This window comes from Onychomys torridus, chromosome 13 (assembly GCF_903995425.1).
Source record: "Onychomys torridus chromosome 13, mOncTor1.1, whole genome shotgun sequence".
Taxonomy (NCBI): Eukaryota; Metazoa; Chordata; class Mammalia; order Rodentia; family Cricetidae; genus Onychomys; species Onychomys torridus.
This window is the reverse complement of record NC_050455.1, coordinates 30,135,147-30,153,220: the sequence shown is the minus strand read 5'-3', so window position 1 is coordinate 30,153,220 and position 18,074 is coordinate 30,135,147.

The window sequence follows — 18,074 nt, the reverse complement described above, 5'->3', positions numbered from 1 at the left end:
TCTGCTTTGAACCTGTGCAAGTTTTGTGCATGCTGACACAGTCACCATGAGTTCATGCATGAATCAGTCTTGTTGTGTTTGAAAAGCACTATTTCCTTGGTGTCATCCAAGAAAGGCCTCTCACTCTTAATCTTCCCACCTCCTCTTCCACATAGATCCCTGAACATTGAGTGGAGGATTTGATGACAACATCCCATTTAGGACTGAGTGCTCCAAAGTCTCTCACTTTCTGCACATTGTCTATTTATGGGTCTCTGTGTTAATTCTCATCTACTGCAAGAATAAGCTTCTCCAAGGAAGATTGGGTAATGCTGTGATCTATGGGTCCAGAAATATGTCAGTATGAGTACTTTCATTGCTATGTTCCTGTAACAAATTACTAGTAGTAATTTTCTCCTAGGGCCATGGCATATCTACTCTCAGGTTCTTAGTTCTTAATTTGGTCAGTATCATATATGGGTTCCATCCCATGGAGTGTGCCTTAAATCCAATCAGAAAGTGGTTGGTTACTCCCATAACATTTATACCACTATTGTATCACTACAATAGTGATTGTAATTAATAGTAATTGTAGGCAGGTCTGTGTTGTAGGTCACAAGGTTTGTAGATGGGGGAAATGAAAACTGATTTTTTTCTCTTCCAGTGCAAAGTATTATTCAGAGCTATGAATGCTTGTTAGGAGGGGTGAGGCTGATGTCTTAATAACTTTTGTCTTTACCAAAACGTTGTTATTATTGTTATTGTTGAAAACCTCAGTGTTCCTTTTACTGAAAATACTTGTTATAACTTTTTCTAAATTTGTATTTCTATGTAAGTTCTATTATCTGAGCCATGCCTGTGTCTGTTTCTGTTAATTAATTAATTTATTTATTTATTTATTTTTGAGCTGAGGATCAAACCTAGGGCCTTGTGCTTGCTAGGCAAGCACTCTACCACTGAGCTAAATCCCCAACTCTGTTATTTTATTTTTAAGAGTATTTTGCATTTTTCTTCTTTCTGAGTGTCTAGTGTTTTTAATTAAATATTGAAGAAGTATCTTTTAATTCGATGTGTAGAAGTATAGAAGTTAAGCAAATAATGGTGTTCCAGGAAGGAAACATGTGCATTTTTAAATCTCATTGCAAGTTTGTAATCAGTCTTGATCTAATTTTTGTTTGTTTGTTTGTTTTTTGAGACAGGGTTTCTCTTTGTAGCTTTGCACCTTTCCTGGAACTCGCTTTGGAGACCAGGCTGGCCTCAAACTTACAGAGATCTGCCTACCTCTTCCTCCCAAGTGCTGGGATTAAAGGAGAGCGCCACCACCACCCGGCTTGATCTAATTTTTGATATACATTTAAAAGATTAAGTTCAGTGTTGTATTTTAAAAAATATTTTAGGGAATAATCAAGAATTCCCCTTAAAGGAACATGAAATAGTAGTGCTTGATGACTATCTGGGAATGTTTATATCTTCCAGCCTGTCTCCTTGCTTTGCAGATTGCTAAAGAGTTCTCTGGACTATGACTCTGTTCCTATGTCTGCACCCAAACAAATGTAAGTCAGCTTTGAGCAACCATCCCCTTGTCAAGGGTGTGATGGAGTGCTGAGAAAGACACCTGTGAATCTTCCTCACAAGAAGGAGTGCTCTGCAGAAAACACTCAGATTCTCAGTTTTCCAGTGTTTCTCCAATGACTATTTCTTCTCTTTACAAACATGATAAAGTTACTTTATGCTTCTCAAAGTAATGCTTATTTATTTTACTATCTAAAAACATAAACGCTGTATAGTAAATCAATGCTATATATCCCTTTGTTTCCAGTTGAGTGCCAATATAACTGGATTTGGTGAATAGAAAGTCAATGGTTGTAAATTCTCATCAAGTTAACAGTTGCAAAGTTACAGGAAGATAAGCTAACAATCAGTAGCCATTTGGCAGGTAGACCCACACTTCTAACATTCTTCCCAGTAGAAATGTCTTTCTCATATTTTAAAATAAGTATAAACAAAGCATCAAGTGTTCCCTGAGGGCTAAAGCTGGGAAAGCCCCCATTTAATCTGTTCCCTTCCAAGCATTCTTTATTGTGATACAGAAATGGTGGTTATAAGGTTAATTGAAACATAGAGTATGCTGATATGAACACCAGTGATGTCTGACATTTTAATAAGTTTATTAACTTTTGGTCTTTCAATTTTTGGAAAAACATAATTTACCATTGTTTCTGTGTTGGTTCTCAAGATAGGTAAGCAGCATACCTCGAGTTCTCTAAAAACAATATTATCACAAAGTGTTCAGTTTCAGTTTGTCTTTGAAAAGAGTAATTATTAGTTAAAGTATGCAAAAATCAAAAGGAGACAGAACAAAAATGCTGACTTCTAGGTGTCAGTTGAGCTGATTCATAAGGTTACACGAAAGGCTCTGTTGATGTTCAGAAGCTGTGCCAGTGACATCTATCACCCCATAGCTCACCTGGACTGATTTGGCAAGTCTAGCTGGCTAGGCATGTTGTTCCTTCCTCCCTCAATGTCCCATGTACATCCTTCCAGAAGCTGCATGCTAGGGTGAAGAGGAAAACTTTCCAAGATAGGGGCTGATCATTCTTGGGTAACAGTTGGGAGTAGCTGTACTTCCCTCCTAGAACTTCCAAACAAGTCTGCTAAGTTCCATGTAAAGCTCTGCAATCAAATGGAAAGATTAGGGCAATATCTACTTAAAATATTGCCTGATTACAAAGTTGTAAGCTTCAGTGTGGCACATTGCACCCTAATAATGGCAGTTTTGATCTTCACCCTCCTAGCTTCTTCTCACATTACTATTTCATCATTGCTTCAAAGCTGGCTTCACTGTATTGTTTGGTTCCTATAAAATACAAACTCCTTTTGCCTGAATACTCTTGCAAATGTGATTTTCTCTGAGTGGAGTCTACACTCTTGTTTCATCAACCTTTCTTTTGCCTTGAGACTTGGCTTCAGTATATTGTTAATCATAGATTATCTTATAAAGATTTCATGTCTCTTATTCACTCACCTATACCAAACTGATATTTTTAACTGTAGTTTTGTTTAGCTCACAACTTTTTCTCTTAGAAATATAAGTAGAGCAAAGCTGGATCTTGCTGTGGACCCTCATGGGTGGGGCTTAGTCACTATCTCAGAGCTTTGCACATAGTAGACACAGTGACTGCTGTGGATGCCAGGCCTAGCACCTTCACAAAAAGAAACAATGATGATAATGAAATCTGTCCTTTTGCTGGTTTGGTTCCCCTTACTTTACTCCTTTTGTGAAGATATTCTGCCCACATTGGTATTTGATACCATCTACTTAAGTTAACTCTGAAAGTCTATTCTCTGGTACTTAAATGACTTTTTGTTTTGTTTTGTTTTGTTTTTTGTTTGTTTTTTGAGACATGGTTTCTCTGTGTAGCTTTGTACCTTTCCTGGAACTAGCTTTGGAGACCAGGCTGACCTTGAACTCACAGGGATTAAAGGCATGCACCACCACCGCCGGGATCCTAAATGACTATTGTAAGCAAGAACGATTAGAGCTTTCAGACAGAAGTTTTGGAAATAAAGTCAAGAATAAAAAGCCATCTCTCTTTGTATAAATATGTATTAGCTGAAAGAATGAACAAATGTAAGCAGCCATTGTTCAGACATAAAAACAAGACCAGCAGAAAGGGCAGTCTTCAGAGGGAGGAAGTGAAACAGGCATGCAGAAAGGAGCACCTGGACATGTGACTTTCATTCTGTGCTGTGGTCATTCTGGAAATCCACCTGTGCTCTGCTGCTCAGGTTTCCTGGAGCAATTCCTGCAGTGTCTCATTAGGCTAAAATCAAGATGTCCTTAGAACTGCACTCCTGTTTGTGGCCTCTAGGAGAAAATGCTTGCTTCTTTCAGTTTAGAGGCTTCCCATATTCTTTGACCTGATTATTTTTTCCTGCATATTTAAAACCAACAATGCCACATCTGCATCCTTTAAAAAAAAAATCCCTACATTTAAAGGCTTGTGATTATACCAAGCCTACACATGGGTTATCCAAGACTATCTCCTCAATTACAAGTCTTCATCTCAATTCATATCTGCAAAGTCACTTTCACCAGAAATGTAGTCACAAGTTCGGGGATTGAGTGCATATATGTCTTGAGGGACTATTATTTGCCCCAGCCAGTAGGGTTTCAACGGGGCGACACACCTGTGGGAGCGAATGAAAGAGACAGGGGACATGAGAGATGGACAGTAAGATAAGATTCTGATCAAGCTGCAATTTTTATTTCTCTCCACAAGGCTTATATAGCATAGGAGGGGAGGGGGCAGGAAGGAGGGAAGGGGAAGAGAAGTGGAAGGGGTGCAGAACATGGAAGATGAGACGTGCAGGTCATGCAACTGCAAGGTGTCAGCTAAGGTCACCGGTCAGGGGCCATTTCTTCTGTTGCTAGGCTACCTGACCATGGAATGCTCTTTACATTTGGTTGCCATAGCACCTGACTGTGGAATGTTCTTATCTTTGGGAGCCTCCGGTTAGTAAACAGGTGTTATAGCTCTGGGGAAGGGCAGTGGGCTTATGCCTTGTTCTCTGGCCTAGCTAGTACTTTCCATGGTTCATGTTTGGTTCCTGAAATCTTGGTCCCTAACAATTATTCTATCTAGTATATTTAATGTCCATAGGGCAAATATCCCTATGTGTATAGACTGTCAGTTTATAGTTCCATAGCCAAAATGTCTCTTCCATAATTTATCCTATACTTCTGTCTATATTAATAGTGATCAAATTTCTACCATAGAAACCCAGCGCTTTTAAAAACGATTTACTTGAGGTAGATTGATTGCCAATTTTCTGAGAAACCACCATACTGATTTCCAAAGTGGCTGTACAAGCTTACATTCCCACCAGCAGTGGAGGAGTATTCCCCTTGCTCTACATCCTCTCCAACATAAGCTGTCTATGGTGTTTCTGATCTTAGCCATTCTGACAGGTGTAAGATGGTATCTCAGAGCTGTTTTGATTTGCACCTTCCTCATAATTAATGATGTTGAGCAATTCCTTAAATGTCTTTCAGCCATTTGAAATTCTTCCCTTTAGAATTCTCTGTTTAGCTCCATAGCCCTTTTTTTAAACTGGATTGTTATTTTGATGTCTAGTTTCTTGAGTTCTTTATATATTTTGGAGATTAGCCCTCTGCCAGATATAAGGTTGGTGAAAATCTTTTTCCATTCTGTGGGCTGTCATTTTGTCTTATTTACTGCGTCCTTGCTCTTATAGGAGTTTCTCAGTTTCAGGAGGTCCCATTTATTAATTGTTGTTCTCAGTGTCTGTGCTACTGGTGTTATATTTAGAAAGTGGTCTCCTGTGCCAATGCATTCAAGACTATTTCCTACTTTCTCTTGTATCAGGTTCAGTGTAACTAGATTTATATTGAGGTCTTTGATCCACTTGGACTTGAGTTTTGTTCATGGCAACAGATATGGATCTTCTACATGTTGATGTCCAGTTATGCCAGCACCATTTGTTGAAGATACCTTCTGTTTTTCCATTGTAGAGTTTTGGCTTCTTTGTCAAAAATCAGGTGTTCATAGGTATGTAGGTTAATGTCAGAGTCTTCAATTTGATTCCATTGGTCCACATGTTGGTTTTTATGCCAATCTCAAGCTGTTTTTTATTATTGTAGCTCTATAGTATAGCTTGATTTCAGAGATGGTGATGATTCCAGAGGTGGTTTTCTATTAGCTATCCTAGATTTTTTTGTTTTTCAAATCAGGTTGAGTATTGTTCTTTCCATGTCTGTGAAGAATTGTGTTGGGATTTCGATGGCGAGTGCCCTGAATCTATAGATTGCTTTTGATAAGATTGCCATTTTTACTATGTTAATCCTTCCTATCCATGAGCCTGGGGGATCTTTCCAGTTTCTGAGATTTTCTTCAATTTCTTTCTTCAGAGACTTAAAGTTCTCATCATACAGGCTTTTCCCTTGCTTAACTAGAGTTACCCGAAGGTATTTTATATAATTTGTGGCTATTGTAAAGGGTGATGTATCTCTAATTTCTTTCTCAGCCCATTTATCATTTGTATATAGGAAGGCTACTGATTTTTTTAGTTAATCTTGTATCCTGCCATATTACTGAAGGTGTTTATAAGCTATATGAGTTCCATGGTTGAATTTTGGGGGTCACTCATATATACTATCATGTCATCTGCAAATAGGGAAAGCTTGACTTCTTCCTTTCCAATTTGTATCCCCTTAATCTCCTTATGTTGTCTTATTGCTCTTGCTAGAACTTCAAGTACTATATTGAATAAATATGGGGAGAGCTGACAGCCTTCTCTTGTTCCTGATTTTAGTGGAATCTCTTTGAGTTTCTCTCCATTTAATTTGACATTGGCTGTTGTTTTGCTGTAGATTGCCTTTATTGTGTTTAGGTATGTTCCCTGTATTCCTGATCTCTCCAAGACCTTTATCATGAAGGGGTGTTGGATTTTGTCAAAGACCTTTCAGCATCTAATGAAAGGATCATGTGGTTTTCTTTTTTCCTTTCAGTTTGTTTATATGTATATTACATTGACAGACTTTCATATATTGAACCATCCATGCATCTCTGAGGTAAGGCCTACTTGATCATGGTGGATAATGCTTTTGATGTATTCTTGGAGTCAGTTTACCAATATTTTGTTGAGTATTTTTGCATCAATGTTAATGAGGGAGATAGGTCTGTAATTCTCTTTCTTTGTTGCATCTTTGTGTGGCTTGGGAATCAGAGTAACTATAGTCTCATAAAAGGAGTTTGCTAACATTCCTTCTGTTTCTATTATGTAGAATAATTTGAAGAGTATTGGGATTAATTCTTCTTTGATAATCTTGTAGAATTCTGCATTGAAACCATATCTAGTCCTGGGCTTATTTTTGGTTGGGAGACTTTTAATAACTGTTTCTAGTTCCTTAGGAGTTATTGATCTATTTCAATTGTTTATCTGATCTTGATGATCATATGATGCTGCTTATTTCCTAATAAAGCACATTGGGTGGCTCTGAAATTATATAAATTACATCCAGACTTTCACACAACAAGTCAGTTTAGTTCATGGTATAACTAACTTTCTTTTGCTTCATCTCTCATCCTTCTTATATTCTAAGATACCAAAGGGGCTTAATAAATATTTGTGTCATAAAATGAGTGCCCTGTTCATTGTTCCTTTCTAATTGCTATGTGACAGGTGCTCAGATGTGTGGAAAGAAATAAAAGAATTATTTAAGAAAAATTTTTCAAAAGGTAGTGTGTGGAAGTAAATTAAAAAATGGGAGAGAATTGTTCAGCATAGATGAGATGTTGGGGGATACTTATAGATTGATATAGTCTATTACAGGACACATACAATTAGTTTTATAAAACTGTATTTAGTCATCAATTCAAGTGCATTTTTTTAATATTTGCTATCTTCTATGTTTCAATATAATAGAAATTTGAAGAACAAAGTTACCATCTTCACAGTCCATATGTTAGTAGAGAAAATGGACAACAATTCAAAACATTGACAATATAAACAATTTTGGATATAATTAGTCTAGTAAAGTAAGTTTAGCATGATAAAGGGTGAAAGAATATGAATAAATGCTGGAATCCCTTTTAGGCTGGGTTCTAAGGACAACTGCAAAGGGAAGTGTAACAGATTTATAGTATATAAGCATGCTCTTTATGAACATCTAAGGGGAGAGAGTTTGAAGGTGGGAACCAGCTGTGCACAAGACCAGGGTTTAGAAGAAACCTGAAATTTCATTATGAGAAAAAAAAAGATAAAGAGAAAACAGTGACAATGGGATTGGAGTGAGAGAGAGTGACAAGTGTGAAATCACTGTTAAGTGCATCCTTACTTGGATGCTAAGCACAATGTGAGCACTGTGTAGGGCCTTAGTCAGGAAAACTGCTGTTTGATTTGTGATTTAAGAAGCCTATCTTGTCTGTTACAGGAAACAGTAGACCTCAGGCTGGAGAGATGGCTCAGTGGTTAAAAACAGTTGCTGAGGATTAGGGATTTAACTCAATGGTAGAGCACTTGCCTAGCAAGCACAAGGCCCTGGGTTCGATCCTCAGCTAAAAAAGAAAAGAAAAAAAAAAAAAAAAGTTACTGCTCTTCTACAGGGCCTGGGTTCATTTCCAGCATGCACATGGTGGCTCACAACCATCTCTAATTACAATTCCAGAGTATCAAACACCCTTTACTGGCCAACAAAGGGACCAGGAGCATGCATGGTACACATACATATATGTTGACAAAACACTTATACACATAAAGTTAAAATAAATAAAAAGTAGATCTTAAAGGAACAGAGAAGGAGAAGAAAGCCAATAAAGAGCTTATAGCAGAAGTCAAGTAAAGAGAGTATAGTGCAGTAGTACTCAACCTTCCTAATGCTGTGACCCTTTAATACAGTTTCTCATGTTGTGGTGAACCCCAACCATAAAACTATTTTCATTGCTACTTCCTAACTGCCATTTTGCTGCTGTTATGAATTATAATGTGAATATCTGTATTATTCAGTGGTCTTAGAAGACCCACATGTTGAGAACCACTGGCACAGTGGCTAGGATAGGGAAGATGACAGTGACAGGCACGGAGGGAGTGGATTTGTGAAATTTTGAGAATTGAATCAATGAGTCTTAAAAAGTACAGCATGTGGGAGAAAACAAACATTGAGCCCATGAGAGCATGTGGGAGAAAACAAACATTGAGCCCATGAGAGCATTGCAGCATTGCAATGTGTGTGTGTGTGTGTGTGTGTGTGTGTGTGTGTGTGTGTGTGTGTGTGTGTAATTTTGTGTTTATGTACATGTGAGTATTGAGGCCAGGAGTGAATGTCAGATGTCTCACTTGTCATTCTCCAAATTAGTTTTTGAGGTACAATCTCTCTCTGAATCTGAACTAAGAAATCTGGCAAGATGAGATGCTCAGCAAGCTCCAGGAATTCTCCCACTTCCACTTCCCCAGTGCTAGGATGACAGTTGGAACCACCATGTCCACCTTTTCTATATGAGACTTGGGGACTGAACCCAGGTCTTTGTGCTTATGTGGCAAGCACTTGACTTGTTGATCTGTGTCTCTATCCTCAGCTTTGCAACTCTTAAAACATGAAAAATAAAGCGTACCACAAAGGTAATCAGTCAAATAGGGACACTGAAGGGAGCTGAAAGAACAGGAGTACATGGTGCCTCAAAGGTTAAGGAAAAGATGTCCAGAAATAGAAAAGAATCCACAATGTCAAATGAGACTGACAGGCCAAGGAAGAGGAGCCAACCTAGAAGTCACTTTAGTAAGATTCCTTTTATTTTAAGGATGAATGCCCTCCTGGGTTAGATTAAAGAGAAAGGATGAAGAGAGAAGACGTCAGCAGATATTGTCTACTCTTGCAAGGATTTTTGATGTTTGATCCAAAGGATGAAGTTGATTCAACCCTTTAAAAAAAATCCTGGTATTAATACTTGTGTGCCTATGAAATTTCAGACAACAGCAACACACTTTATTACAGTTGGTTGACTGTAATAAGAGTAATATAAACATCTCTTCCGAAGTCTGGTATTATAATAGACAGTGCACATTATAATTAAACAGTTAAGCTCAATACCCTCATACTTGTGTGTGATTTTAGATGAGCTAGTTAAGCTCTCTGAACCACTGTAGTTCTTGTTCATAAAATAGTGATGACGATGGTTTATTTTGTTTTGTTTTTCTTACCGGAAATGAGAAAGGAGGAAATTAGAAAAAAGGAGGAGGGGAGAGAACAGGAGAAGGATGAGAAGAAGGGGGGAGAAGGGAGAGGAAGATGGAGGAGAGTTGCAATAACATACATAAACATCTATGTCCATGACCTAGACTTGGTGAGTACTCAATAATTGAGAGGAATTATTGTCATTACTATTTAGCATTTGTTAATACTGTCTCTAATCAGTGGGATAGCAAATTAGGATTGCAGCTGCACCAAAGAGAACAATTTCTATTTCAACTGCCTCAGCCTTGATGTGTCTCTTGTTCCCAGCCAGACCCTAATGCCCTTTCCCATTTCAAAGCACCGCAGGGGACATAGCCAAGGGGCTGGAACAGCTGTGTACCAAGCCTCATACAGAAACCTATTGAGTTAATGTCGTTTTAAACATAGTTTTCTTATGTGTAAATTAGCTTTGCAGATTTTTAGCTTCCTACCACTAATTACTAGATTAGCTGGAGTTACCCTGCAGGCAAAGTTGCAGCCAGGAAGACAAACATGACATTCTTATGTGGCTGCTTATTTGCATAGTTCACACAACTCTCAGTTTACAGAGGGAGAGAGAGAGAGAGATCCTGCCTTCTTCTAGTTAAATCTGTTAAGACATTTATAGCTATACACAAGAATATTAGGCAACAAATTAGCCCAAGGCTACAATTAATCATCATCTAGAGCCAACACAAGGGAATAAAGAACTAAACAAATATTTGAACATTTAGTTCTTTTTTGACCCATAAGCTGGCAAGATCACTTCCTAACTTGTGAAGTGCTGTATGAAAACTACAGAGAAAAGCTTTGGGAAGAATGTGTGACATACAGCATCAGAAGCTATAGTAGATAATATTACTAATATAATGGGATCTAGAACCATGTTGGAGAAGAGCCTCTGACTATGCCTGTCAAAGACTAGTTATCTTCTGGGCATGCTTGCAAGAGATGATTTAGTTTAGGTTATCTTCTGGGTATTCCTATGAGAGATGATCTAGTTTAGTCAGTCTTCTGGGCATGCCTGTGAGAGATTAGGTTACTTGAAGTAGGAAAATTCATCTTGACTGTGGGTAGTACCATTCATGGTCCTGAAATTAATAGAGAGTAGACAGTAAATTGAATGTGAGATTCATCCCCATGGCTTCCTGACCAGAGAAGTAATGTGACTACCTACCTCAAGCTCCTGTCATAACTCCCCGACCATGATATACTGTATCCTGGAACTGTGAGCAAGCTCAATCCCTCATTCCTTAAGTTGCTTTTGTCTTAATATTTTATCACACTTTAATGTTAATATCATATCTTAATGCTTTATCATAATTTCAAATTAAAACTCCCATTACCTTCTTGCACTGAGTAAATCATTCTGCCAGGAAAATCCTGCCATCATGGAAGAAGCCCAATTTAACCAGTGTAAGTCAATACCTTGGGACACTTAAAGTAAAACGTGAGCGAGAAAAGGACTTTAGACATGGTGAAAGAAAGGAAAGAAAAGAAAGGAAGATTGCTTTTTAGTTTTTTACTGAAGCCATGTGGATATGTGGGTTTTCTCTATTTGTCTCATTTTTTTGTTTGTTTGTTTTTAGCTTTCATTTCTCTTTAAAAAATGTTGTATATCTATTCAATGTGAAAGACAGATTGCTTTCAGGCTTAAGCCACTCAGGAATCTCTTATGTTGGTGCCTGTACTGCTTTTCTTCACTATGATAAAATATGATGACAATGACAGCTTGTGGAAGAAAGAGTTTATTTTGGCCTGTAGTCATAGAAGCCTACAGCACAAAATGACAGGAACAGCATGGCAGCAAGCAGCAGGAATGGCAGCAAGCAGCAGGAAGCTCAGAGTCGAGAGCTCACATCATAACCATGAGCACCAGAGAGACCAAATCAGTAGTAGAGCCAGACTTTATTGCCCAAAACCAGCCCCCAGTGACATACTTCCACCAATAAAACCACATCTCCTAAACCCCGACCACCCCCCACCCCAACAGCACCACCAATTTAGGACTAATGGTCAAACATCTGAGCCTAAGTTGGAGGTGCAATTCTTATGCAAACCACTATAGTGCACTAGAAGGCTCCAAAGCAATTGGAGATAAGACCAAATCCAGATTAAAATTAGTGTGCATCAAGTAGAAAAAGAAAGGATTGGATGCTAGACATTTTTCACTTTGAGCCTAAAATGAAATAAATTTTTTAAAAAGTGAATGCCAAGTCTCTGACTACTGAAGATGGTCAGGCTGCTAGTAACACATAAAATGCATGCTTCCTGTTACTCACTTTTCTGTCTGTGACCAAATACCCAAGAGGTGACTTGGGTTTATTTTGCTCACCATTTGAGAAAATAATACATGGTGACAAGGGTGGCTCCAGCTATGGCTTACAAGAAAAAGGCAGCTAATCATACTGCGTCCATCATCTGGAGCAGACAGACAAATGCTTTGTTGACTTCCTTCTCTTTCCCAGCCTCCAACCAAAGGTGAGTCTTTCCTCTTTCATTAAACATCCCATGAAACAGCCCCATATACATGCTGTGTGAGACTTCTTCCAGTCAAGCTGACAACTGAGATTCACTGCTGCTGGATCCAAAAGAAACTTGGGACAAATGGCTGTCTCTTCAGCCTATTAGCATACCTCCAGGCTCCCTCGGTATCACAGGTACTCATTTCAGAGCTCATGCTGACATCCTGAGTCTTCTCAGTTCTTCTCACCTCAGTCCCTGCTTAAACTTCTCCAGCTCATGGGCTTCCCTTCTTACAGCTTCTCTTTCTCTTATAACTCTGCTGTTTTGGTACTCTCTAGGTCCCCTATCTCTTGGTCATCTGTGTCTTCTTCTCTGGCTCTCCATACCTCTCTCTCCTTTATTGACCAGAGCCAGTCTATTGGGATGCTGTGCATACTTTATCTTCCTGCTATGGACTCTTCCAGATGCCTTTGGCTGTACTCTGTCCCGTAACTTCAAAAAACAAAAACTTCCTAACCATGCCTTGGGGCTGTCATCTTGTCAGCTTATACAACTGTGAGGTATTCTATGACATAAATCAGATTCTAGCTTAATTATTTAACTTTTAATTTATTGATTTAAGGGATACAGCAATAGCTCTCAACTTAAGAGTACTGGCTGTTCTTCCAGAGGCCCCAGGTTTTCTTTCCAACAACCATAAGGCAGCTCAAAACAGTGTGTAACTGCAGTCCCACAAGATCCAAGGTCCTCCTCTGTCCTCCATGAGCACTTGCATGCATGCATTATAAAGATATCCATACATGCAGACCATCCATACATGCAAAAATTAAGGCTAAAGAAATAATAAAACTACTTTAAATTATTAATTGATATATAACAAAATTTTTCTTAGATTAGGTACATTCCCATTCCCATAAACAACATTCAGAGCAATTCTTTCATTAGGAACTCTTTCCACTGGTGGGTCTCGTTTTGAGAAGCCCTCCTCCCAACTTTAATCTCAGTTTGCTGTGGATATTGCTCTGTGTAAATAAAGTTCTGATTGGCCAGTGGCCAGGTAGGAAGTATAGGCGGGACAAGAGAGAAGAGAATTCTGGGAAGTAGAAGACTGGAGAGAGACACCACCAGCTGCTGCCGCCATGAGAAGCAACATGTAAAGACACTGGTAAGCCACAAGCCATGTGGCAAAGTATAGACTAACAGAAATGGGTTAATTTAACATAGAAAAGGTAGATAACAAGCAGCCTGCCACGGCCATACAGTTTGTAAGCAATATAAGTTTCTGTGTGCTTTCTTGGTTGGGTCTGAGCGACTATGGGCCTGGCAGGTGAGAGAGATTTGTCCTGACTCTGGGCCAGGCAGGAAAACTCTAACTACAAATGGCGCCCAACGTGTTGGCAAGAATTTCCACCTAAAACCTGAGAAAAAAGATTCTAAAACAGAGCTAAAAAGAACTTCCTAGTTGTCTCTCTCAAGTTAGCGGCAGCCTGCCAGTTTGAACTACTATGGCGGGTTCCTGGCATGTGCGTCTGACCTGTAGTATGGCGGGAATGAGGAATCTACAAGCGGCATTTTACTCTGCTACATGGTAGATTTAGCCTTTGCTAGTTTAAAAACAAAAAAAGTTTCTGGGCTATGCACTGCTTTGATAGAATTGCTTCTGATAGTTGATGGTACACATGGCTCCAGACCCAGAGCTGGCTGTAAACTGTACCACCACCATGTTGGGAAGCTGAGGTGGGCGGAGCCAGCAGCCACAGCAGCATTTCAGTCTTACAAAGATTCATATTACACAGAGAATCTGGTTTGTTTTGTCTTTGGAATTTTTAACTACAGAAAACCTTTTGATCATAAAAGCTGTTGAGTTAAACAAATATGTAAATTTTAAAGGTACCTTGCCTTCAAAATTTGGATATAAGGATATGTTGCTTTGGAAAAGAGTCTCTGCTTTTGTTTCCACAGAAAGCCAGAGGCTGTGGATTTGTTCCAGATTAAGATACATCAGGTTTGATCAGCCAAGACCACCTGAAAGGTCTCCGATGACACCATGGCCCAGATGATCCAACATCCAGAATGGTTTCAAGGCAACTGGCTCAGAGGTTTACCCTAATGGACTACTCTATAATCCTAAAATTTTCTTTGTTTCCCCATAAGATACAGCGACCCCCTCCAGCAGGAAGTAGCAAGAGAAACTATGCCCAATTTCCCAAAATTATCAAGCTGGCTTTGGAGATGGAATTGGCTCACTCCTTCTCTAAACCCAGACATATTGCTAAAAGAAAAGGTTAAGAGATTTTTATGTCCCAAATCAGAAGAGCCCTCTGGTGTGGGACAGAGAAAAACCAATATTTTTCTTTAAAGCAGGTTAATTATAAACACAATCTCTTTCTAAAGAAGAAAAGGGGATATGATATAGATATAACAGGATGAAAGGGTAGATTAAGGAAGGAACTTACTTCTAAAGAGCAACAACTTGTTTAAAATGTTATACATTGGTATAGATTTTAGTCTATTGATACAAACTTAAAGTTAATTTTGTTATACTATGTATATATTTCTATTCGTGTTTAAGATATTGTGTTTGTATAGCTCATTTAAAATTGTAATGGATAATTAAAAATAGCTTAATAATTAATCATCTGTGATAATCATACTCATAGCCATGTTAGTTAAGTCTTCTAGGTATACATAGAGATATTTCAGATAGATAGGTAATCTTCAAATACTTCAAAGACCTTCAGAATATGGCATTTAAAATATTTTTAAAATTTAGACTTTCTGGACAGTGAGACATGTCTGCTCCTGGCAGCACCCATTTGCTTCAGAGAGGAGGATGGGCATTGAAGACACTTCATACGGAGTTTATCTTCACCTTGGCAAAAATAGCCATTTGGGCAAGAAACTGTTCTTGTATGGACTGCTTGATCGACTGGACGTGCAGGACCCATAGAAAGGTGACCACTAAACTTTGCTTGACAAAATGGTCCTTCAGGTTCCTGCTTCGCAGAGGAAACTGCCAGACATTCTACAGGACACTGAGAGAAGTGACCAAGAGACTCTAGCCCTGTGTGCTGAAGACAAATGCCCCAACTTTACAAAGGAACATTAGGTGACTGTCCATGCTGCCAGCTGTCTCTGTCTACCCTGCAAGACTCCCAAAAGTTGCTTGCATCCTTCTCCCGATTCTCAGGTAATATTATATCCTTCTGAGGTCTTTGATGTGGTTGAAGACTAGATAGTTATAATTTCCTCAGTTATGATAAAAGATAAGTTAGATATAAAACATTAGACTCACAAATATAAGATAGATAGGATATCTTCTTTAATATTGTAACTGTAATTCTTGTTTGATGATTGTTTTGTTATATGTAATTGTACTATGTAAAAGTTAAAACCTTCCTTAAAAAAAAAGAAAAGGGGAAGTGCTGTGGATATTGCTCTGTGTAAATAAAGTTCTGATTGGCCAGTGGCCAGGTAGGAAGTATAGGCGGGACAAGAGAGAAGAGAATTCTGGGAAGTAGAAGACTGGAGAGAGACACCACCAGCTGCTGCCGCCATGAGAAGCAACATGTAAAGACACTGGTAAGCCACAAGCCATGTGGCAAAGTATAGACAGAAATGGGTTAATTTAAGATAGAAAAGGTAGATAACAAGCAGCCTGCCACGGCCATACAGTTTGTAAGCAATATAAGTTTCTGTGTGCTTTCTTGGTGGGGTCTGAGCGACTATGGGCCTGGCAGGTGAGAGAGATTTGTCCTGACTCTGAGCCAGGCAGGAAAACTCTAACTACATCGGTTCTTTTGTTCATGACCGTAATGACATAATTAGAGCTGTACAGTATATAGAATTTACAGTACATTCCTTTTTTCATTCAACTAATGCATATATATTTCATCCATGTTGTTCTTTGTATCAATGCCTATTTTCCTTTTACCATTTTTATTTTTGTTATTATTTTTGGGAAGGAACTTATATGTTGAAAAGCAGTTGTACATAAAATAAAATAATAAAAAATGCCACTATGTTCATAAGTTATTGATTTGTAGCTTTCTTGTTATGCATTTATTTGGCTCAGATATCAAAGTAGTGCTAGCATCTTCAAAATTTGAGTTGTGAAAGTATTCCCTGCTATACAATTGCCTAAAAGATTGTGTAGAATTAATGTTATTTCTTTCTTAATATTTTGACAGAATTTAAAGAAAAATGGAATTTATTGAGAAAGCTATCTGGACCTGTAGAAATGTAGAGTTCTTTGTTTACTTGTTTTTTTTTTTTTTTTTTTTCTGTTATAGTATTGTTTTCTGTAACTGTTTTATTGATTGAGAATTTCACACAGGACGAAATCCACCCACCATTTCTTCTCCTATCCATTCACACCAACACTAAGAATGCTAGTTAAATTCAATTTCAAAAATTGATCTCAGGGCCTGAGGAGGTAATTCAGTGGATAAAGCACTTGCCACAGAAATATGCAGATCCCAAATAACCATATAAAAAGCAAAGGGCACGGGCATCATGGAGAACCTATAATCCCAACACCTGAAAGGCAAAAATAGGGCATCCAGGGCAAGCTGGTTTGCTATAGTAGTTGAGTTGTGAGTTTCAGATTCAGTGAGAAATCCTGTCTCAATATATAATGTAGAGAATGATGGAGGGAGACATCCAACATGAACCTCTGGCTTTTACCAGAACATTAACACCCACCCACACTTCTTTGCCAAGAGCATTACATATCAGACAACCACCATTTGGATATACAATACACAATAATAGTCTCTCTCTCTCTCTCTCTCTCTCTCTCTCTCTCTCTCTCTCTCTCTGTGTGTGTGTGTGTGTGTGTGTGTGTTTGTGTGTGTGTGTGTGTGTGTATAATCATGCAGAAGCACACATATTTATATGTGTGGAACTTGAATGAGAATGGTACTATATGCCCATATATTTGAATACTTGGCCTCTGGTTGGTAGAATTGCTTGAGAAGGACTAGGAGGTATTGATACCTTGGAGGAGATATGGCACTGGGTTGAGATTTTCAAATGTCTCACTTGATATTGGTAAAGTGTTCTCCATCTCATGGTTGTGTGTAAAGATATGAACACTTTGCTGTTCCTTTTCTCCACCATCCTGGACTCTGATCCTTTGAAACTGTTAAATGTTATCTTTTATAGGTAACCTTGATTATGGTAGCAATAGGGAGGTAACTAAGAAAATATGTAATTAAAAACTAAAGAAAAAGAAGCCCCAAATTTGAAAGAGAGCAAAAGAAAGTACATGGGAGAATTTGAGGGAGGAAAGGTAAGTGGGAAATGGTGTAATTATATAATAATCTCAAATAAATAAGTAAAAAATAAAACAATAGTTTATAATATTAACTATTGATCTGTTTCTCCAGCCCAGCTAACTTATTTTTCATCTCTAGGTGACAAATTGAAGGAATTTGAGTTAAATATTGTTTTTACAGGTCATGAATGATGCCTTGAGTATTTCTGTGTAGCATGCATTTTTGTATCAGTAGAAGTGTAATTGTTGAAGCATACAGTAATCTGTCTATAATCTGGTAAAGAAGAAATCAATGAACTGTGTTCTAGATGACTGTTATTGTTTTACATTTTCAGCAATAGTGGGTATGGTTTTCAGTTATTCAGGTCTTGGTCAAAATATGTCAGTGTGTAGTTCAGTCAGCATAATAGCTACATAGGAGTAACTTGAATTTCCACAGTAACTAATAACATGGATAACAATTGCCATGTGATCACGTACAATGCTTGTTTTTTGTTTGTTTATTTGTTTGTTTGTTTGGTTGGTTGGTTTTCTTATTGAAATGTCAAACTTTTTCTTTTTTAATTAGGTGATTTTTTTTTTCTTTTTATGCATTTTGAGGGCTTATATTGCTTGGAT